This window comes from Meleagris gallopavo, chromosome 13 (genome assembly GCF_000146605.3).
Source record: "Meleagris gallopavo isolate NT-WF06-2002-E0010 breed Aviagen turkey brand Nicholas breeding stock chromosome 13, Turkey_5.1, whole genome shotgun sequence".
Classification (NCBI taxonomy): Eukaryota; Metazoa; Chordata; class Aves; order Galliformes; family Phasianidae; genus Meleagris; species Meleagris gallopavo.
Window position 1 is genome coordinate 7,181,733 of NC_015023.2, and position 24,283 is coordinate 7,206,015.

At 36.4% G+C, this 24,283-nt stretch overlaps 1 long non-coding RNA gene across 1 annotated transcript; it reads right to left on the bottom strand.

Moving 5' to 3' along the window:
• Positions 1-11,775: 11,775 nt before the first annotated feature.
• LOC109369716 lies at positions 11,776-24,020 on the bottom strand. The gene is made up of 3 exons (XR_002119137.1): positions 23,956-24,020; positions 18,623-18,760; positions 11,776-12,670 (listed from the first exon to the last, which is right to left on the bottom strand). It is a non-coding gene; the product is annotated as an uncharacterized LOC109369716 (long non-coding RNA).
• Positions 24,021-24,283: the final 263 nt, after the last annotated feature.

Consider the following 24,283-nt stretch of genomic DNA (forward strand, 5'->3'; position numbering starts at 1 on the left):
AAAAAACCTAAAAACCAGCTACAGTTGCCAAGTATCTCTTTGAGAGTTTATGTTAGTCTCTACTTAGAGCAGAGGAACAGAAAGTTGATTTCTTTAATTTCATCTGAGATAACAAATTGAACTACCTGCAACTTCTTAAATGTATTTCAATATCTGTCACCTCTTTTTAGTCAGTTAAAAAATCCTTATTACAATATTATATGCAAATATTCTTCTTTCTAGAGCAACTTAATCTAGTACTATAAGAAATTAAATTGTACAAATGAACTTAGACTACCCAGTGTCAGAGAGTGTATTTGGCCTGTAACTTGTAATTCTGCAAATGCCTTAGGATAAGACATTGAATGCTGAAGTATGGTGAGAATATTGTTTATGCTGTAGATGCTGAAACAATTTTGCATAACCTGTGAAACAAATTGTATAACAAACATACTCCAAAGCTATTCTGAGTGATGCATAACCTCCATGAATGAAGACATTTCTGCTGCTTAGGTTTTTTTTAAGGCCTTACAAAAGTGTAACAAGATTCATTGGTTGGATCTTCATCTCAACTGAAGTTAGATCTAGATTGGTTATATATGTATATAACAACATATATATGTAACAGCAAAATCAACTTCTGAAACAAATTTAGATATGTACATGTCAGGTTTGTCATCACTTCATCAGAGCAGATGATCATAATTGTTTGTTTATGACTTTATTATTATCAATTCACGTTTTGTAGGAAAAAGTTTCCAAAAGTAACAGCATCACAGGATTAGGGAAGTGTTGGCTCTGAGAAGTGTTCTGTTGGGTTATAAGTGTGTGTTACATGTATGCATACGTCCACACAATCATCTACATAGTATTCCATGTTTGCTGCCTTTAGTTTTTCATTTGAGTTCTGCTTTTCAAGCTGGCAGTCTTAAAACAAATCATGCCCAAGTAAAGTTGTATAAGTCTGTGTGACTCTTTGAAAGCACTTAATAAAAAAAATAACCATGTCTTGCCCCCAGAATCCTTACAATTAAAACTCACGCAAGATGATAGCATAGTTACCTTTGATTTGTCAGACACTGCTTTTCTTGTCCTCCTGATGTTTTCAACCAAATCTAGTCTAGGGACTGACACGATTATGCCAGCACATGGCCCATACAGAAGCCATGTGCTGTCACCAGTATTTAAAGAAAAGTAATTTAAAAAGTTATTATGGCAAGTGAAATAACTTGCTTTGGTTGCAGAATCACTTAGGCTATCACTATTTTACACAACCAAATACAGCGCTGGCCATAATCTGCTGCCTTTCAAGTAGGAATCAAATACATTACTTATGCAGTGAATGTTTTTAATGTAACAAAGAGAAGGAATAAAAATGCCTTACAACAGTTTTATTAAAAACAAATTCCCACAGTAAATACATATACACTCTGGTACCATGGTGAAACAGCCAAAGACATCACTGTTAAGTGCTATGGGAAGTACTTATAAATTACTCGAAATAAAAAACATTGTTGCCTGGACATCAGGGTTGAAATGCTGCAGTTTGTAATAAATTAACACAGAACTTCACTTCCCCTCCTCTAACAAAGCAGCCATTTGTCTGAATAACCCACATTCAGCTGTGAGTTATATTTTCACAACTGCAACTGCATTCATTTGCAAATCATTCTCCAGTTTTAATGCTCGAGTTTTAAATACCTTAAGAACTAATAAATAAAGCAAAGTAGAGCAAACAGTTGGCTTGTAGCCTAAAAACTGGCCTAATTTCTGGGGGGTTTTCTTTCTTCTTTTTCCTCTTTCACAGTAATTTTGTACATGTCTGACGTTTCTTTAAGCTGTGTTTTGTTTTTAGGCTGAATGTTTTTTCACAATATTTAAATTTAGTGAGAACATTTCAGATTACCAGCAAAAAGAAAGGCTACAACTATTTGGTTTTGAATATTAAAATCCTTGTAAAGATTTAATTCCTTGACTACTTTAGAGTAATCTTTGAGTTACCTTGAGTTTTTTCTGCTGTAAATCACTTTTATCTCTTTCAAAGGGGTTTTTATTTTTGTTGATTCTGCACTTTATGTAGAAGTTTTACTCTTGAAAATGGAAGGCTCTCATTTTGCTAGATTAATAATAAATATAAATCAAAAAGGTATTTTTGTAAGAGAATCTGCTTTCATTACCTGTTGGGTAAAAATGAAATACCATGCTTTATGTATATTTAAATAAGCTCTTCAGAGTAGTACAATACAAACATTTATTTACAAAGTTTGAGTTTTTAGGTTATTTTCCTGGCATAATTGAAGTCTGGTTTCCATAAACGGAATCCTAGGCTTTGTTCCATGTACTTATTTCATTTTGAATAAATTCCTGTGGGCATGCCTGAAAGGGCTGGTAGTCATTTCAGGAAGTGAAATTTAGGGAGCAGAGTTCTTCACAGAGACAGCTTTCGTTTAGAGTTGATCAAGGTTTCCTAAAAGAGAATTTGAAACATTTCTGAACTTTTGTCCCCTTTTGTAAGGGTGACTCGACTGCATTGCTAAGTATTTCTTAGTGTAGACCTATTTATATAAATAGAAATATATGATTTTAATGCAAAACTTCAATTTACAAAAATCTCTTGCATTCATATTATGAAGCATTGCGTTCACAGTCATAAAGTTAAGGGTATCAAGATCAGTTACTTGAAAATTTTATTTTAAATGGATATGCAGCTTTTGAAGAAAAAGCATTCTGGTTCCAGTTCCTCTTTTTCTTTTTCCTTTTATTTTTTCTTTTCTTTTTCTTCTTCTTTTTTTTTTTTTTTGCTTTTATTCTTTTCCATTTTGTTTTCCTATTTAACTTTTTTTTTTCTTTTTCTTGCCTTCCCCTCTGCCCCCCTTTTCTTGCCCTTCCCTGCCTTTTCCTTCTCTTTTCCCTCTCTCACTCAAACCATGCTCCCACATGAAATGCCTACAGCAGTACAGCAGTGAACATGCCAAACACGTATTGGTTTAAAACTATGAAATCATGTAATCTCAGCAGATTTAGTGAGATCAGCTTCAGTGTCTTTTACCACAGAACCATCTATGCTGGTCTACGAGTGTGGTACCATTGAAGGAGGCAGCTCTGCACACATCTTCCCTTGTATTCCCCATTTAATTCTGAGATGGATGCGTCTTCTGGCCAATCCAGTGTAAAGCTATTTTATATTTCTCCATCTGCAGTAAAAAAAAATGATCAATATTCTAACGGATCTGTCCTGTTGAAGCAGATGGAGAAGGAAACACAGGAAATATCTAGTTCACCAATAGGAAGGGGTGAGACTGCCACTTCTTAGATGTGATTTATTTAGATTGCTTTAGCTATGGAATGACACTGCTCCTGCTAAGCTATGTCATGGAACTGAAAATGATTTGTAAAATTCACTTTTGACTCCGGACTACAGCTGGGATGGTGTAAGGCCTGAGGTACTTCTGCAGTGTGTTGAAAAACTGGCTGCAATTAATAGTTTGAGGTTTGGTTTTGTTCAGGGAACTGGGTTCTGTTCAATCATCCATCCTATGGCCTTGCCACTGATAAGAGCCAGTCATTTTCAAGAGTCTCTTAAGCAGGCATGAATCTCTTTCTAAAGGAAATAAAGAGTACATAGAAGTCCTACTACCTGTACATAGTGCAGACCTTTGTAAAGTGGTAGGGGCTACTGTGGTGCCAGGGATAATTTTAACCTGATCTGCAGTAGTCCTGTCTAATGCAGTTATAATTTGAATACTGCAGTCAAGCCTTGCTCACCTAAGAAAACCAAATAATACTTTGAATTTAAACAAATAATTGAAGTGAGATTTGTTTATTAAATCTGCAAGGAGCTTTTCCGTTTTTTGCTATCAATAAAACCCTTCATGTACACCTTCCAGAAATTCTTAGTAATCAATAATGGTGAGTTATCAAATTGTAAGTGCATTTTTGTTACACACATGAATTTATAAAAATAAAAAAAAGAGGGATTTGAGTGAGGAGAAAAAAAGATTGGGGTTAAGATTAAGGGGTTATGATGTGACAGGCTTTAGCTAAGACAAAATCACTTCTCTAGTGAGCAAAGTAATTTCAGCAATACATCTTCTGTAATTTTTTTAATCACCTAGTGATTACTTGTGTGGTGCTATTTGATTCATTGGCCATCAGTACCTGATTAAGATTCTATGCTTAGGCCATCGTTACTTTTCAACAGGCCACCCATATGGTGTTAGTGTTGAGCCAGTGCAAATCCCTCAGCTTAGCACTGTATATTCGGTTAAAGAAGACTATGTGAAATGCTGACATTAGCATATGTTCTCGTCTTATTGTGTTGACCTTTACCCATGACATTACACTAACGCTGGATCTTTGGAGCTGGTCCAGTAAGAAATTGGGTTGAAATTATAAAATTAGCCATCTGTCTATTAAAACTTTACTGAACTACCAAGTTGGAACAAATGAGTGCAATAATGCAGTGAAATGTAACTGTCAGGTATGAGGGTTTTGATTTTCTACATGTTTTAATTTCTTTCAATTATGAATGGATTTTATTTTTATTTTTTTTACCCCCGTCTTGCACTGTGATTTCTTATGAGAATACAGGCACAATTGATGAGAATCTACATCTTGAATTCCATTAGGTATTAATTTTTATTCCTGCATATAATACTCATTTGATATTCACAACATCTCTGTCATTGTTAATGATTAAAGGGTGGGATTTTTTGTTGCTGTTGTGGTGATGTTGGTTTTTTTTTTATGAAATATAAACTTGATGTTTCTGGCACCCCTCTTAAGGATGGGTATTTTTTTCCTTTCAGTCTGGTTTTCTTTTCAGTACAGTTTCTGTGATTTTGATTCCAGAAGTACTGCAGGAGATGTATAATAACTTAAAACACAGTTGCAATAGTGATAATTAGTAGTCGTTCAAAGGCTGCAATTTGAACGAGCTTGAACATTTTTCCTCTGTTATTGCGAGGTCTCTATTAAAAATAGGAACTACAGTAGCTTGGCTATAAAGAGCCTAATGGAGCATTTTTGAAAAATAATTCATTTACTAATTAACAAAATACTGTTTGTTTATTTACAGTACATAAAATGTTTCCATCAGGAAGCAGCCCACTAGGACACGGCAGCTAGCTTGCCGTGCTGACAGCAGAACATCTGCAGTTTAATTTAATACATTTACTAAATGAAGTGGGTAAATAAAGGGATGTTAAACAGCTACTTCCCAGCCTCTGATATTTTTACTTCTCTCTGGAGGTCAGAAGTACTGATGAATGATTCCCCTTCTTCCTGTTTGCCTTGTTTATGGGAGGTTCCCATGTACCAGCGTTGTTTCAGAGGGTGCCATGTTGCAATTGTGATTGATTAAATTGCATTTTGCTGTTGTACCTCACTTTATCTGCTCATCTATCTCTTTGAATGCTCTGTATGTTACTGTCAGGGATTATTTCACTCAGAGTATTTCTTTGTGCATTTCAGAAGGATGTTTTGAGTGTAGTATGTGGTTGCTAGTTACAGAAAATTAGACAGCAGAAGAGTGGGAATTATTCCTCATTTTTGCTTCATTTTCTGGACCAAAGAAATCTAATTTTAAAAGGTTAGCATTTCAAGCCCAACCAAAAATGTTACTACTTTTCCTTTCATAGAACCTTTTAATATTTTGTTGTGTGGGTGTTTGGATTTTTTTTCCTTGAAAATCATAACATATAAACTCAGGCTTAACAAATATTTTCATTTTCCATTAGGGTGGCCTTAAGGGATAGATGGACTTTTTTAGGAGGCTGTTGTGCTATTTTGTGTTCTCTTGTTTCTTCAACCTGTTCCAGGCTTTGTGTAGGAAAGTGATAAAGCTAGTAATGTAGTAGTGGCTATGAGAAATATACTTGTTTAGATGAACTTGCGGTAGATGTCTTAGGATAGCAGTGCTTGCCTTGAATAGTGCTTCCTCTGCCCCACAGCTGAATTATGGTATTCCAGTATTGCTTCAAGTTTGTAAACTGATGATATAGCTTGGAAAGCTTTAGCAGTATACCTTAAAAGGAAGCTGAAAATACTCTTCTGTATCTAATAATGTTAAGCCAATAACATAAGAATTTCAATAATTTTTAATGATTTTTTTAAAAAATAAGAATCAATAGGAATACACAAATTCCGATTGTCTCTCAGTGGAAGAGTTAGCATGCTAACAGCCTCCCTCTTCTCATTGTCATTAAGAAAGGAATTTAAAAGACTTATGATTCGTTTTTGTTCCATTTTTGATAGCTAGTGAGTACGATGTAGTTTTAAAATCAATCTGTAGTAACCTATTTGAAGGTCATAAATACTATTTTAAAGAGTATAAATGATGTTTAGGAAAAAAAAAAAGCACCTTGATGTTACCAACCACTCAGAAATCTGATTACCTTCATGTACCACATAGAGGTATACAATTTTCGCTGCTGAGGTTGAACTGAGGAGAACAGAGATGCCTCAACATTTACACAGCTGCTTCTTTGAGGCTCACCTTTACGTTTAATATATGAAGGTCTCCAGCACAGTTATTTTCTGGGAGGTCTAATGAATCAGGTCTCGCTGTGGCTCCCACCCCACACAAGTAGTTTGTAGGGGCTGTTCCACCAAGTTTGTCACCGGGTCAGTGTTCTGTGCTGGCTTGGTCCATATGAAGCTCCCCAGAAAACAAACTCTACTGTGAATCAAGTAGAATGTTCTTAATAAGTATGTGTATGCTGATGCTGGAGCATCTGTTTGTCAGAGAAAAAATAAAAGTTATTTACTAGCAAAAACTGACGTTTACATATTCATACAAAAGAAATGATTAATTCAAACTCTGTTGTATGCACACACATACCTATATCAAAGATTCTCCAAAACATGCATATGCATTCTTTTTTATTTTAAGGGAGTGCATAAAAGTTTTCTAACCGTGCTTTGAACTTATTCATAAGATTTTATGTGTCTACCTGGAGCAGATTTGAAATTGCTTTTTATAAAATATGTTGCATTTATAAAATGCTTTTTTGGATGCCTTTTTATTTTTCAGTGTTTTTATCAGCCCCAACACTGGATTTCATAGAGCTCTGGGAATTTAAAAAGGAGCCAAGTCAGAGTAAACTTAAGTCACAGATATTTTACATACAATAGTTTGTCTGCTGACGCCAAGCCTCACTTTCCTTCTCCGCTAATAAAAGCCAGTAAGAATTGTCTGATCTTTGGCATCAAAGACAGTGTTTATGAAGTGGCCTGTATCTTGATCTTAAAATATACTTGTAATTCCTGCATTAAAAGCTCGAGAAGAATTATGAATCAACATTTCATAGTAAATTGTGCACAGATTTGAGAACTAAAATAGTGTTTCATTCGTGAATAGTGAACCATCAGAATAGGAGCACTCACAAAACAGGCTTCCCTCTAATGGTATGTGTTTATCCGAATTATTTCTCTGTGTGTGTCCACTGTTCAAAAAAGAAAAAATAATATTAAACTTTGTTTTTCACATTCTCAAACTTTGGGCTATTAGGTTAATACTTAAGTGGGGTCCAGGTCATCGTATTAACAGCTTTCAGCTCTAAGTCCTCTGACTCTCAACAAATTGCAGAGCAGACTGCACTGCTGTTAATGCAGCAGCATCTTGTAAGGCTTGGGCATCAGCTAAACCACACATACATATAGGAACTCATTCAGTAGGGACTAGTAAATCTGGTTGACAGTTTATAATGAAGTTCTCAAGAGTGGGCTATGGTCTAGGTCAGCTGTCAAAGAGGTCAGACTCTATTCGTAACCACTAAGCCCTCTGCCTTCACTAGTATATGGTCTAGGTGTGTCGTGGAAGGACACTGTAGAAAAAGAAACACTGGGGAGCACACAGCCAACCTATTCCCTGCTCCTGCTGCGGAGTTCCAAGGAGAATGCAGCCAAGAGCAGTTGGCATCAGCAGCTCTGCTTCCATCCGTGTGTTTTTGAGCGCACGCTGTTGGGGCAGTTCAGAATCATGAAGAGAGAACAGAGACACAACCTGTCCTGTAAAGGAAAGTACCCATTCCCAGGTGCTTTCTGTTAAATGTTGCATATGCAGGTGGCTCACCTAAGGATCTGTAACAGATCATCTGCTTTTGAGATCATTCTGTGAGTAGTAGGTTGGAAGCTGATTCTGGAAATGACAGAAAATTCCTATAGTTTATTTCACATATTATTTTTATTCTTTTATGGTGAATGTTTAAAATACACAGTTTGAGGTGTTTGGTCATGATCCTCTATATGATGGAACATCTGGTTGACTTTTCTCGTTTTTTATTTTCTCCTTGCAAATACAAAATGAACACATTCAAGTGGAAAAAAATATAAAGAAATACAAAAATGCTGAGTATATTCCTTTGCTATATTCTAAAATTGTGATGAGATTCCTGGATGTGATGTAGTACACGAGAGCAAGAGGTAACAGTGCCCTTTTGTTCAGTAGCTTGTGCTGCAATACAGATAGGAGCAACGTTTCTTAGGATCTGGAGGAAATGGCAAGGAGACGCTGTGGCTTTAGGCATCCTGTTGGCCTCATCTAAATGCAGGCTTTGAGCTTTCATCTGCAACTTTTGCAGGTTCTCTAGGGGTCCTTGGACTTTGTGAGTTTGCCCTCTCCTCCCTTCATGTATCTCACACTTTATTTACAAGATGCAGAAGCCCATATTTTTAACAAGCAATTAAAATGCCCCAGAGAAAACATCGAAATTTGTGCCAAAGGAAGTTTTTTGGGATTTCCTTTTGTTTGGTTTTCTTGAGAAGAAGCTTTTCTTAACCTAGGTTGTCCAAAAAAATTGATTTGTCCTGAATTTTGTTTCTTGAATTGTATTTTATTTTTTCTCTTTAAAGCACATCTGCAAATAAAAGAATCCCAAATTTGTATGTTTGAAATTGAAACTGAAATGAAATGAAAGAAAACTAAAGTTTTGGGAAGCTTGATATTTGTTTATTTTGGTGACTACTCTATATACATAAGGTGTTTTGAATAGGCTTCATTGTAATTACACTCTGAAATGATAAAGTCATTTACTGTGACAAACGCAGTAAGTGCTGAACAAGTTTGGCAGTACTTCCTTGAAAAATCTTCCAGAAACTCTCATATTTTTGCCAAAGTTCTGCAAGGTCTTAGCCTGCAGGGTACCAAGCAGCACAGGGCAAAACACAAGGAAAGAAACTAATTTGCACTGGGGAAAAAAGAATCTCTCTCTTGCCTTCCTGTTTGCAAAACACTGAGTTAGGATATTTGTTTAGACATAGGGAATAAAGGGAGCAGAGGGATGAATCGAGGAAAGGATTGCTGCAGTGTGTAAGCAGTTATTTCTGTTTCACCATACGAACCTTGTGAGGTCTGGATGAAGTATTTCTACTAATTTCATATCTTTCCTTCATTTCAGTCACTGTAAATGCAGTGTTTTTCTCTACATTTTTTTTTTTTTAATTTTTAATGAAAAACATTTCCAGATAGAGAGAGTAACTTTGATCACTTACTAGTATATGTTTATTATAAGAATTCACAAAGTACTTTGCATGCATCTGGTGTTCCTGTTTCATAGCTCATGTTATACTTTACTTATGTCTTAGTCATTTGCATCAATTAAATTGAATTGGAATATTTTTCTCCTCCTACTTTAGCCCCTCATCTTCAGCTGTCAACATGCACATGCCAGTCAGCAGTGTAGCTGTCAAAGCTGACATCAACATCTACAGTTGTATTTTTCTGGTGTCTGTATCTGTCTTATTCTGAGTATTTCTTCATGTTTGTCTTGCTGCTAATAAAAGGATTTGCAAAGAATTAAGCTTCATCTATCTCCATCCTAAAGAGCCTTTGGAAAATGGGATTTCACTGTGGAAATCCAGTTCAGCAGTTACTCTGCTCCCATCTTTAAGGTCAAATTCTGGAGGGTTATAAGTTTTCAGTAGTGTTTCCTTTGCCATCAAGAAACACTAGCCTCACTGAAGTCGATCAGAATATCTTTCAGTAAGGCCAATTATCACATACTTCCATATTCCCAGTACCTCAGCTAACATGCAAAAAAAGTGGTATTTCCTCTGAAAAGATACATTGGAGAGTATACATATAGACAAAACCATTTACAGAAATGTTCTTAGTAGTGTGTAGTGCTGAAACTGTTGTGAGGATGTCATCCTCAAAATATATTCAAATGTTACACCTTCACTGAAATGGAAAACTTCATCATTTGCTTGGGTGGATGCAGTATTTGTGTGCTTACAGAGCACCGAATAAAAAAAGTGAAATATTTCAAACAGGTTTTTTTGCTGTAACTTTTGGGAGAAAACATTAAAAGAATCTCATTGATAATGCTTTTGAAAATACAAATGCCTCATTTTCAGGGCAAATGGGAATGAATGATGAGTGATATGCTGCTAATGAAAAGCTTACAGTGTAAATAATCAGATGGTAAAAGTACTTAAGTTACAACTTAAGTTACACTCTTCTGTTTGTCTTGATTTATAGAACTGATCTGAACAGTATTTCAATCCAAATCATTCTCAAGTCTTACACAATTCTTTTCATGATGAGTAGCACGTGAATACCTTCTTCCCTTACCAGGTGGCTGATGTAGCTCTTTGGGGTGTGCATGATGGATGTATTGAATGGGTCAGGTCCTGCTGCACGTGCTGCCTGCTTCCATGCTTCTTCCACAGCTTCAGATCAGATTCAGATTGGTCTGAGCAAAACTTAAATGAGACCCTTTTGTAGTTACCAGTGAATAAATAGAGGCCTAGAGGCTTACACTACATAGAGAAGCGAAGCTTCTTGCCTCGCTCTCTGTAACAACCAGCCAGACAGCCTGTTGTAAACGAGTCAGTGGCATCTTTGGCTCCCAGCAGGAAAACTGTGGAGTGCTCTTGGTAATAGCTTCCAACCTGCAGCTCCAACAGATATTTTTAGGTCTGTCTTGAAGAAATATCAGCTTCTATACGCTTCAGTGTCTTTGTCTGGAGTCACTACAGCTCCAGACATGTCATTGTAGTGGGGTATAATTGTGGTCTCATGCCTTCTCTATCCACCCACCAATCTCAACTGCTTTAAGGGAGCCTCCTGCTGTGCTACAGGGAGTATTTAGAGCCTTTCTGAGCAAAAGTCAACTCGAACTGTGTGCTGTGACTGAATTTAAAGATAACTTTGGAGGGAGGAGGAGTGAAAATATGTGAAAATATGAAATTTCTTGTTTAGAACAATCCAATTTATAATGGTAGAATGCTTCAAGCATTTTTGTACTTTGTACAAACAGTACATTTGTGTACTGATTTACACAACTTACAGTTATGGGACGCTGAGTTTTCAGTGAGTGATTTCTGACATTATAGGACAAATGGTGAGATAAGACTGATTAGTAGCATGATAGAGGTCTGCTCTGTGTCAACATAAAAGCCAGTCTGACTAGGTGAGAAATAGGAAAATAATCCAGTAACCAGCATGTAAATGCTCAAAGACATTTTCCAAAAAGGGAGAAAGGGGAGGAGCAAAGTCCCTTTCACTGCTCCATGTAGATTAGGGTTTTTTTCCATGCTAGAATACTAGGATATTTATTCACAGAAATAATCCTTTCGAACTCAGTAAAGCCAGTAGTTGGAGTTTTGTTTACTGGTTGCTTGAAGATTCACAAGGCAGCTGCCATTTATCCCATGCAGTTTAAGTTTTTCCCTTCAAAGACTTCTGGATGCTTTATAGATAATAGAATAAAATGGGAAATACAGATGAAGAAAAGAAGGGCTAATAAGACTTTTGGGAAGTCTAGAGAAGAGACTAAAATAGGAAGGTTTTTTTCTTTTTACTACTTTTGTGCAGCCTAAAGAATAAAATCACTAAGGCTAGATTTTTTTCAACCAATGCTGTGTGTTATATTTAAATTATAGATTTTAATCTTCTATAGCTGTTGAAAGATGTGGCTCTGGCTGGCTTCTTGCTTCTAATCAATGAAAAAAGGACAAATACCGTCAAATCTGTCTTTCATCACACAAGTGAGAAATCTGTATGGTCACTCTAATCCCTCTTACCAAGAGCAGCTGGGATAAGATCCATGCTTTGGCAAATTGGAGATTTTTTAAGTGCTGGAAAAGAGCTGGTTGAGTTGTTGGCTTTTTACAACACAAGTTTTTATGACTTATTCTAATATAAAACAGAAGAAAAGGGTGAAACAATGCATAACAGTATATCAACAGCAGATAACATTAACCTGATTCTACTGTACAATCTCTATGAATATTTCAGCCTAGTAGAAGTCTTTTCCATCCAGTTAAATTAATACCTGAACAAAGCAGCATTAAAAGTCAGAAAAAATACTAAATAGAAGTTATAGCACTTAATATAGAGAATAGAGGAATGATCATCTGGATAATGTTTTCTAATGAATTTAAGACATAGAAGCTAGTCTTATAATTTATATCAAGTTTTCAATCAAGTAAAGCAAATTACTTGTTGGAAGAGTATATAAAGAGAGGGAGGGAGCAGAAGCAGGAAGATAAGTCGGAACCTTAAAAGAGTGAAAAGACAATATGTATTTTTCTAATATGGAAAATTTAATTAAACTTATCTTTCCAGATCTTTTTGCAGCTACATCCATGTAGTTCTAAAACAGAAACAGCAGTTACAGCTGCAGTGATGTTTTGCGTAGCTTGAAATTGTTATAACTGAAAACGAACTGTTTTCTCAGGAAGTGTTCTGCAGAAAGAAAAACATTCAAAAACAATAGAAAGAAAATATTTACTCCAGTTAAAAATCTTTGGTTTTCTTCGAATGAACAGTTGAGTTATTCAGCTTAATTGGCACAAGTACACATAGTGAATTTATGTCTATCAAAATTTTCTCAGAAATAATAACGATGAGCAGAAATGAAAAACAAATCAAGACATTTTGTGGTAAATTTAGTAATAGAAATACCTGAAGAAGAAACTGTACATTTTATTTGGAGTTAAGGTAATGTCTACTTCCTACTGAGCTGAATTGCCTCCATGCAGAAGCACACTGTGCTCAATGCTAATCTTTCCATACATCTCAATGGGCTTTAATTAGGGCATAATTTTCAGTTTGTCTATCTGCAACTCCTTGCCAGCAACTGGCTCTTTGTAGACCCTGATAGGTTTAGGTGTAGGTTTAGGAAGGTTTTCCAAATTTAAACTGGAATGAGAATATTTGGTTATCTCTCATGGTGTTAATGAACATTCAGCTCGAAATGCAGATTCAGATCTAATCCTGAAATTCCTCATTCATCAATGGTTTGTTTTCTGGATCCAGAGATTTTGGGCACCCAAATTTGATCTACACAGACTTCAGCTAGTTTGAACTGCAACCTGAATATTTGTGTTAAGCAACCATCGAGGTGGCAATTCATTTAAGGCTAACAACATCATCAGTATCACAACCAGAATTTGTCTCTTTCTCCATGGTTCATCCCTTTTTGTATTTCACTTTGTATTGTTATAAAGGCAGGGATTACTTCACTGGCAAATATATTAGAGGTGATTTTCACTATAATAACACAAATAATATTAATGCAAATTTTAAAATAGAAAAATTATGCTGTGATATGAATTTAAGCAAATTTAAAAGAAACAGCAATTCCAAAATTAGCATTGAAATTGCTTCTGAAATACGTAAATAGTTAAAGGCAACATAGTCAGAGTAGATGCACACTGTATTCTCCTTTACATGATTTTAAATCTAGTGTAAAAACGGACAGATTCATTCATGCCTATGAAATTACATCTAAATAGGTTTGCATAAGCACTAGGTTTAATGATCATTGCATGGTATAATTAAAAGATGATGTTACTTGAATATCAAATTTTCTGTGTTCATGTTTATTTGGAGTTTTAATTGAAAATAAACAAAATCAGAAGTGCAAAAAAAAAAAATAGAAAAGATATGTGAAATGTAATGATAATGGTTGACTTCTAAACAGCCAAGGAAATTATAGTCATCTTATGTGTGGGACAGGAACAAACACCTCTTAATTGCACTTCATTATAACGTACCTTTCTCTTCTCAGTTGTATATATTAATTATAAAAATCATGTTTCAGAGACGAAAAGCTGTACAATAGGGTTTTTTTTTCCCTCCCTCCCTTATGCTGTCTGCAGCAGGATGGAAGAACAATATCAACTGTCATCCACAGAAAGAGCTTAAGAGCTTTCAAAGACAAATCATAAAAAGAATGAAAGGCTATTATAAAAAAAGGAGGAAAATGCTTTGATTTCACAGATTTGCTACTTATTAATGTTTAAGGTTCTCTCTTCTTTTTAAAGTATCTTCTCATATTGTTTTGTATGTGTTATGTGCAGGTACATCACTTTTTGATGACTATATCACATGACATGTGCATTACGTAGCTAATTATTAACAGATGGAGGTTCAGGGGATAAGATGTGAGAAAAGATACTATAGCAGCCCTCCAGGACTCACATCAGTTCTTCAGATAAATTGTGGAAAACATGAATGTGAATCTCATAACACAAAGCAACACTATCTTTTTCAGGTCTTTTTGTTGTTGTTGTTTCTTTCATTCATGCATTTCTTTAGAGGGATACTTCAAGATCGTTGAAAAGTAAGTTTCTTCTATAGTGGTCCTACCTGTTTTGTGTTTATCTTTGACCAAAATGTAGCTGTGGATCTCCTTCATGGTTTGGATTTTCCGTGGTCTCGTATGGTCAGCATTGATATTTACTCTAAGCGTGCATTGTAGTTTACAAGAGTGAGTTTTTGAACCTAGGAGCTACCTTAGCAATTAAAGCATTATGGGTACTGAATGTAGTCCTGCAGTTTAACCATCTGTATGAAACTTGGCGTACTGTACAGCCAGTTATGCTAGTTTTTAGGATCTATATTCTTCATTTCTTTTTCCACTATTTCTCACATCTTCTCCCGTTTCACCTTAAACATGGAATATAGTTTTCTGATGCAGGACTTTGTGGTCTATCTGTCTCATATGCTCCCTAAGACCAAATGCTTCTTTTAGCCTGAGCTAAATCATCTCATCAGCAGCATCTCATGCAGCCTCTGTGGGTCTTACAGATTCAGTGTTTCTGTCAGAATTGATAGCAAACCATTTTTCTTGCTTGCATGTCCTATTGATAGTAGGTGAAGGCTCACTATCATATTATTATATGACATGCATACTTTTTGGAGAAAAAAAAAGAATCAGTGAACTATTTTACTAGAAACCATGTTTGGCAGTGATTCCTGAAAGGGAATGTCCACACAGAGACACAGGAGTTTTGATGATGCTTGTATAATTTTCTGGGCATTTCCCAGAATTCTGCAGTAGTAGACTGCCATACATTTGCTCTGGTGGGAGGAAAATCCTCCATATGCAGCAACACCAGGCTTATTGAAGTGATTATAAAATATGTATGAAGAAGATGGGCATAGATGTCTACCTTGGGAATACAAATTATTACTTCACGCTTCCCCGTAAAACCATTATTAATGAACATAATGATAACTGTGAAAAGTATGACCCTGTCTCCCCTCTCAGGGATAACTGCAGCATAGATGTCATTATTTCAATGGATTGGTCAATTTATTAAAAGAAAGTAAACAGAAAAGAAAGGAGGACTCTTTTACAGAACCTGCTCTGAATTGCAAACAGGCGCTAGGCAAGCCAACAGATCACCCTGCCATTATGGACCACAAACATGTTAATTTGACCTCCTTTGCTCTATCATGTGCATCTCCGTGTGAGTTTTTCTTCATTATTCCTATGATAAAATGATCTGAGTAATTCAGACCCAACTTATAAACAGGGTTTCTTTGGACTTAATGCTATTTGTGAAGTAGTTTAACCATTAACTTGTATAAAGCTGTGGAACTGCATGAAGAATACTCACAGGATACATTTTGTTCTGAGAAAATATTAACTTGAAGGGAAAATAAAACTCAGAATAGTGATTAACCAGTCACTTCAAGCACTACTAAATAAGCTGGGATAGCCAGCTTCTCTGAATTCACATAAAAATGTAATCAAGTTAATATGAAATAAAAAGTTCATGCAAGCTTTCATTTTCACAAGATGTGCTCATCCTGAATTTAATCATGTTTTGTTTATGATTAATGAATAATTAACCTTGGAAACCAAACAAAACTCACTGAGAATTTGAGGAAATGGTTTATGTAGAAGCTACAAGAAAACTTCTTTGTGAGTTACAAAGTATTAAAAATCTAATTCAATGCAAACTCAGCACTGAGAACTGGAGCTAACAGGACGCACAAAGTTTCACTTAAGGCACAAGTGTTACACAACCTTAGTCTGTTCAGGAAATCTTCAGGTAGAAATTGTGTAAATTTAGTATATGACAAAGTCTCCTCTTTCATTCTCGGTGATGCTTTATTTGTCAGTGTAGATTCATGCAGCTGAACTCAATATGTAACCACGTAAATTTTCTTTTTGAGATATTCATTTATTTATATAGCAAAAGTAAATGTATTCATAAGGAAAAACATCTAGAAAGATGACCGAGTTGTTCTTGTTCAAGAAGCAAAATTGTACAAGTTCAGAGACTTCACTGGCATGTACAGCCATTTGACACTTAAATAAAAAATATTTGGGTAACAGGTCTGAGGAAAGATATTAGGTGAATCACAATAGTAATGAAAGTTGCCATGTATAATTCCAGAGAACAAAGTTGTATGATTCTATGATACATGTATATCAGTTGTCACAGGACTTTTATTTATTTTTTCTGATCATGAAATAATAATTATTTTGGAAAGGTCCATCTTGGGTTGGGTAAATTTGCAGGAAGCATTACTTTAAAAAATAATCTTTTTTTATATAACAGGAAGGCTTTTGTATTCCAGTGACCTGAGATCTATGTTACCATATGGTCTAATTTTTAGAGGTCATGCACAGTCTGAAGATTGTCTGGTGTGGATAGATAATAGTTAACTTAACCTGCACTTTCCTCATGCACTGTCTAACAATCTTCTTTACAAAACAGTTTTTTTACAAGCTGTTAGATGAGTGACTGTTCTGGTGTTAGAAATAGGTGACAGAAATGAGTTATGCCCTAGAATAATGATATAACAGAATTCATGCCCAAGAATTAATGCAAAACTCACCTGTGCCTACAGAAGCAAATATTCATCTTTAATTCTTCACTGAAGAGTGGGAATGAGGTTTGCATAGTGTTCTAGCCTGTGCTGCATTAATTTATTTGGCTAATTCTTCAGCAGTAATGGTATATGTGTGCTGGATGAACAATTGGAAAACACAGGCAAATTCAGACTGTATCAGCAGATTTGCAGTGTGTATGGTACCTCAAAATCTGTCTCTGCTGAAAAGTTGTTCCTGTTTTCCTCTTGGAAGAAATTCTTTTTTTGTTGTTTTTTCTTTCTTTATTTCTATGTAAGTTAAGTTAGTTATCTCAGGTAAAGTCTTACAAGCAAAGGATCATAGAATTGAAGTTAATTCTGGTGAAGTTAAACATATTATGACAGCATGAGAATTACAGAGTTTTCTTGCTGGTTTACTTTCCTAAGAAACTTTGCTGATTCTTTTGTGAGTAATTTGGCACTATCCTCTCCAATTTAAAAACTATCCAAGTTTAGCCAAGATTTCTGAAATTTCCTCCATTTTCTGGTTCCAATTTCATTACTGTTCATTTAAAACTCATATATTTGACTTGGCTTTTACATCTCTTTGTGGCACATATGATTCAGGCTAATTCACCTTGGTATTGGCATCATGGAGTTTAGTGACGTATGCATGATTTGAGTCACTTCTTAAGAAATAACATCGCTCTGAGAATTTAGAGTGATCTTTGGCCTTTGGTTTGCTTAATATTGTGGGTTTATGTTTTTCTAATTTGTTGAGAACTCTTTGTACTTTGGATTATTAATCTGTAACTAAGTGTTGTCCTCTGTGTTCATCCTGCTGGTGGTATTTGGAAGCAGACCAAAGCTATTATCCCTTCTTTAAAATTGTGGAAAGCATTTATGTCAGTGTTTTCTCCATCAGAGTTTCTTCTTCATTTACAATCTCATTGGAAACATATCAGAAGAGGATAAAATTACCATGAGCCATATTGGTAGCTATGCTAGGTCTATATTTTTACAAATAGACGTTTTGAATGTCTTGCAAACAAAACCTTAACCTTAAATGGCATTTTGTCTGTTTCTCTCAATTGCAATGCAGCAAGCAGAGATTACGTACTATCGATTAACAATTATGATCGGAAATGAACTATGGGCAGTAACTGAACACACAGTACAATCCTTGACAAAAATTATCAAGGAAATATCCTATGTCTCAGGGATCTGGTAAGGAAGTGACCTCCAAGGCACCGTGTCCTTCCAGCCTATCTCTGTCTTTGCTTCCTTCAGGATCACTACGAGAGTGCATCTCGGTGTGACCACATGGGCTGGAGTACCTTACCCTGCAGTGGAGCAGAGGGAAAAGCCCTTTTCAGTCTTACTCAGAGTCAGTACCAGAGCTGTACATAACTAGAATTAAAGTTTTGGTTCACTTGAATTTCTTAAAAAATTTAAAGTCTAGCTCTTGTCTGATAGTTGGTGCCATACAGATTTAAAAAGAAAAATCAAGTGTCATTCCAGAAGGTATCTTGTCTTCTGTTCTGAAAGGGAGAGCAAATGAAAGTAAAAAAATTTGCTGCTTACCAGAGATGACTGAGCATGAGAATCAATCCCTTCTCAGCCTCCTGACTCACAGGCTGCAGAGCCCCTGTGCGTCCCCTGGGCCATTGCTCAAAGCAGTGTTGAATGAGAGAGTAACAGGACGGATATTTGTGTGGACATCTATATGATAAAAAATACATGCTTCTTAGTGAGTGTGTAACAGTTTGACCTTATCTGTATAATGTATTAACCTTTTCTTTCCCACTACCGTATTGTGAAACAGATGGCATAAAACAGAGCTGCTCAGCTTTTTTAAAACAAATGAATCCAGTTATGAGCATCTGGAAACATGAAATGCTGAAAAACAGGCTGTGTTTCAAAAAATGTTGGGAAGGTGAGAGGGGAGAAAACTTTTCTAATTCTGCTTCATTTGATTGCAAGTGTGCCACGTTGTTGGGAAACTTTTTTGCTCAGGCAGAATTTCAACTGCCATCAAAGAGAGCTTTTCTGACTAATCTGAATTATTCTATCTGTAAAGGCACTCCATTGATTTCAAGGGAACAGGAACTTCTTATGCTTTGGTTCAGAATCCCATCTTCCAAGTTATATATGAGGGAACTTTACTCTATGTTAGTGGAAATGGAGATTCTTTATAAATGGAGATTTTTGTGATGTTTTTCCCAAGTGCTACTAAAGTGAATGACTATGCCAAATATTGACCAAATCTCTTTGGATAAATCTTTTTACTCATGACTTTATACTTAAATGTGCAAGTATTTTAATTAAAAATTAAGATTATTTAATTAAAAATCATGTGCCCATGCTCATCCTATTGCAAATTTGATTCAGGTTGAAGAAATAATTTCTTTGTTCATCTTACTGCTAATTAAGTTAGAAACTTTCATAATGGATTTTAAATTATGAAGAAAATAGAGTGTAAAGGTTGTATGGTGAATGAATCAAAATCCTCATGACGAAAACTGACACCTTATTAAATTATATGCATAGCACCTCAGAGATACAGATATGTAAGTGACAGTGCTTTCATACTGGCACAATGTGGAAAGAAGGGTTAGTACTGAAACCTGTTAAAGCCAGAGCCGTTCACCATTTTTCTATGAACCCTGTATTTGGTGCCTGGCAAAATGTAAACTTATATTAACAGGCACCAGTGTGCGCACTGGGTCAAATTCCTGGTATTAAGAACTTGAAATAAGTGGTAACTGGCATTTCTGCAATATAAGAAGAACATTACCTGGAAAGTAGGGGGAACTGTGTGAGGAGAGAGAATGTTTTGATTACAACTTTTTATTGTCAAGTTCTGTTCAATGCAAGTCTGCAAATTGCATTAATAAACAGTTAAACAGGATCTGTCTCACAAATAACAATTATTTTAGGTGCTAGATTAATTACCTGTGCAAGCAGATATGGAATAGGGCACTGCACCCAGATAGCTGTATTATATTGGTGTTTTGTACCCAACGCTGACCTGCACCAAGTAACTTCCCAGCCACTTACAACCCTAGCAAACATTTTTTTCTGTTTGTTCAAAGCTAATGCAGAATAATTCCACTAGAAAAATAGACCAGGCTTGAGCTGCATAAAGTTCAGTGTGTGGTTTTTCACATAATATAGAAATAAACTGTGTGAAGATGAATCAAAAATACTAAAAAATAACTTTTCTTTACAAACTGCAATAGCTGACATAAATTACACTGAAATTATGACTACAGAAAACTTTTTAAGTTATTTCATTTCCTTGAAACAGTTAATTTCTAATAATTTAATTAGCAGTGCAACAGGCTGATGAAAATGGGAGCTCATACTGCTTCATAGACAAGGCCCTCATAACATGCTTAGAACCCTTTGCTGTTATTTCTGTGTAAGAATCAATACCACAGGCAGCAATTATGCGTTGTTGTTTTTTGGCTAAAATTCCCACACATCTGGGATAAACAGATACTCTATGCAAACTTCCTCTATTAACTCCACCAGTTTCCATGGAATGACTCTCTATATGCTTGTTAAGTAAATGATTGTTATAAGACTATGGAGACATGGTCGATCAAATTAACCCCTTTTATCCAGCCTCCAAAATGGTTCCCTTCATTTGCCTAAATTCAGCTGCTTTGGGGAATTTTTTCAAGCTTGAAGGACTCTCTGGATTCATCACATTAGCAAACTGTAACCTGAGAAGAGGGTCTTTGGAACAGCAGGACTTCTTTGGCCCCCAATTGTTTTGCTAATCAAGATTATTGCCACTATTGAGATGTGGAAAGATAGCCTAGCTGACAAAATTTGTCAGCTTCCCATGAAATAGTTCTGTCAGTTTAGTCAGGGTGCCAGCTAATATTAACATATAAATGAAGTCTCTCCCCCTCACCCCTTAATAGATGCAGAGAAAATATAAACACACACACAAAAAACCCCTCTGTGCTTAAATCAAACAAGCTTCTTTCTCAGCCCTAGCCCATGTCCCTGGAAATCCTGTGAGTAGTGAAGCTAAAGGGAGGGGGGAGGGAAGCAAAATTTGCACAAAACTACTTTTAAGCCATAAAGCAGCAAAGCTCCACTCCCCTGCTGATAGCAACAGGAGATTGATTACGCCTGCAAAAGTACAAATGGTTGCCTGAATGCAAGTGGCAGACCTCCAAAGCAGTATGTTCTATGTGCTGGTTTTACATTTTATAGCAGAGGACTTGGATACAAAGTGGAAAAGTGGAACAGGGGGTATGAAAGAGTTATCTCTGCCCAGAGGTCAAACCCATGAGAACCGCCCCTGCCCGTTTTCCAGCCCGACCGCCAGGAGATAGCGGAGGGAGCGCAGTCTCCACGCAGCCATCCTCCACCACCGGCCCTCGGCAGCCTGCAGCTCCCAGCACCCACTTTTGGCCTCTCCTTCCATTTTTCTCATCATCAGAATGCATATTGCATTTCCCAGCTAACCTGCAAGGCGATAAACCCTCCCGTTCTTTCACCCACTCGTACAAATTTCGCGTTATTTTGTCAAAAGCAAAAGCCTCGCATCGTTCTGGCAGTGCCTCTTTCAAATCCCAGCTGTACTGAATCCTAAAACAGGAATCCAGACTTGCATGCATTTTAATTGTAAATGGAGCCACTGAAAGTTCACTTAATCTTTTAGGCTGATTTAAATATAAATAAATTAATATCTCGTGATATTTGTAATCTGCAACTCAACAGTATTGACCATTTGGTACTAAATTAGCTCTTGAATGGCAACTGTGCAGCAGCTTTGTGTAGTTAGTGTACGCATCAGAGATGACTCTTCTAACAAGTTCAATAGGCTTTGCAAAGCATAGCTTTAAATAGAAGAAATCCTTCAATCATGATTTGTTCTTGCTTTATGAGAAACAATCAGATTATTCCTTTGTGCTGAACTGTGACAATACTCTAAAGCATGAATGAAAACTAGAATATATGTTCCCCCAGTGGATTACATCAGCCTTCTTGTTCATTAGGCTAACATGAAAAATAGATTTAATGTGTAAAATATCTGTCGCTGAAGAGAATATTAAGAAAATTACTTGGAAGCGGTTTGTGGGAACTTCTAAGATAATGAGTTAATGACAAAGCACGGCATTTGTTAAGTAGTTCAAAGCACATCATTCCTGAAGAGGTCTAGGCGAGTAGCTAGGCTCCCTTCATGACTTTTGATTGTCATATAGAACTGATTTCAATTTGCCCAAAACTGTTGTGCAAAATACTGCGTTAGCTGCCCAAAATGTGGAGCTAAGGAAGCATATTCCAAACAGCACTTTTGTTACCTATTGTAGTGTTTAATAGCGTGTGCAGTGTTCCCAGTCCTACTGTTGATCCAAGCTTCACTCTAAGAAACTTGACAGAGATGCATTAGACTTGCTTTTTAAACTGAAAATAAAAATCATGCACTACAATATTAAGCACTGCTTAGATAGAGTTAGTAATAATCATAAGAATATAAAGTCTATGAGAGTTAAAGCCACAGTTCACTTTAAACTTCAAATCTCAGAGTCTTTGTGAATTTCATGGATTTCTCCTCTGGCTCAGTGAAGCTTCACTTCATTGAGTTATCCTTGTCCTGTGTTCTGGCCTATGCTGCCGAGTGTGAGGTGGGGAAAGGCTCGGGGACATCTCATTTACCATGCCACAGTGTTTTGTAGGAGTGAACATGCAGTCTTTGCCCCAGAGAGTTGTCAGTCTGGAGTAGCTTTGTTATCTGTTGCGGTAGCAGTTCAACAAAACATACATATTCCTACTTTATGTTCATTCAGATCTTTTCACAGGCTGCCTTCTGCTGTTAGCATCAGATTTTAAATTTCTCAAATACCTTAAATAGTTTAAGGAGTGACATCAACAGTAAAAGTTTGCTACTGAACAATTGTCTTTCAGGTCAGTGTCATTGAGAACTTGCATAAAGTCTCCAGGTAGGAATTTTTTAATGCAGTCAGTGAGATACGCTTCTCTGCATTAAAACCCCAGTTTACTCTGTGTGACTTTTCCTCCCATTTCTTTCTGGTCCCACTCCCACATTTTGCATATGCAGGACTGGTCAGGTATGTTCAGTTCCTCCATGAGAGAAGTCCTACCCAATGATGGGGGTGCAGTGCTTTCCCATCCTGCCACAAGTGCTGGCGGTGAGGGAGCCGAGCGGTGCTCATAATGGAGCCCTTCAGAGCTCACAGGGAGCAGCTGCCTCACACTTCGGTGCACACAAACAAAACACCTGCTTACACGCAGAAAAAAACTGTAAGCAGTGAGCCCAACTACATGTTGGATGTTGTTTATGCTTTCTCTTTTATCCTTTTTGAAATATTTTAACACATTTTTTTCTGCATTTTTGATATTTTCCTTCTCTGCCACTGCCAGTGCTTTCCTGTCCATATTAAAGATAAATATCCAAAAGTTTGAATTGGACAAGCAAATTTGACTACCCAACTTTCAGATCTAATTCATACTCTATGCAAACTTCAAACAGATACATAACACAGTTAAGTGTTTCCCTTGCTGTAGGGGGGCATGGATGTAATTCTTGCATGGGGCAACTGTAGAGTTTCATCCATGCTACTGAAGGAATTTTTAGCACAATGGCAAGAGTGTGGCAAGGCTGTCTATAAGAAAACTGGTGTACTGGCTGTTTAATTTTAAGCCATACTTTCCAGTATATCTGGCTGGCAGCAGCACAAATGGTTCTTCAGGTATGGCAGCAAGACAAGTAACTCCACTGAAATTGGTATATAATGCTGAGTAAAAGGTAATTAACTTGTATTTCTAGATTCCAAGTAACATATTGCCAACTCCTCACTTCTCAGACATGTTTCATACAGCCCGATCCTGGTTTCTGACAGATTTCTATTATTTTCAGCAAAAATGCCTACCAGTGCAGGAGAGCTGACCGTACTGGTCAGACTCTTGTTCACAGCAGTAGCTATGGTTATATGGCAGCTGTCTTTGTGACACAAATTTACCACCTCTACCTGTTCATAATGAGCCTGTCTAACACCATAATACCCTATACTGCCATCAGCAATAATTGTCATTCAGTTTGGAAGTTGCAGAAGAGAGATTAAGGACTTAATGCTTAATGTTCAAATTTTAAATGAAATATTTTCTCATCGTTATGGGTGGTCTCCTTCCTGGGCATCACTAGGACAGTATAGTTGCACTGCCCAATGCAATTGCCTGAACTGTTCATCCATTCATTAA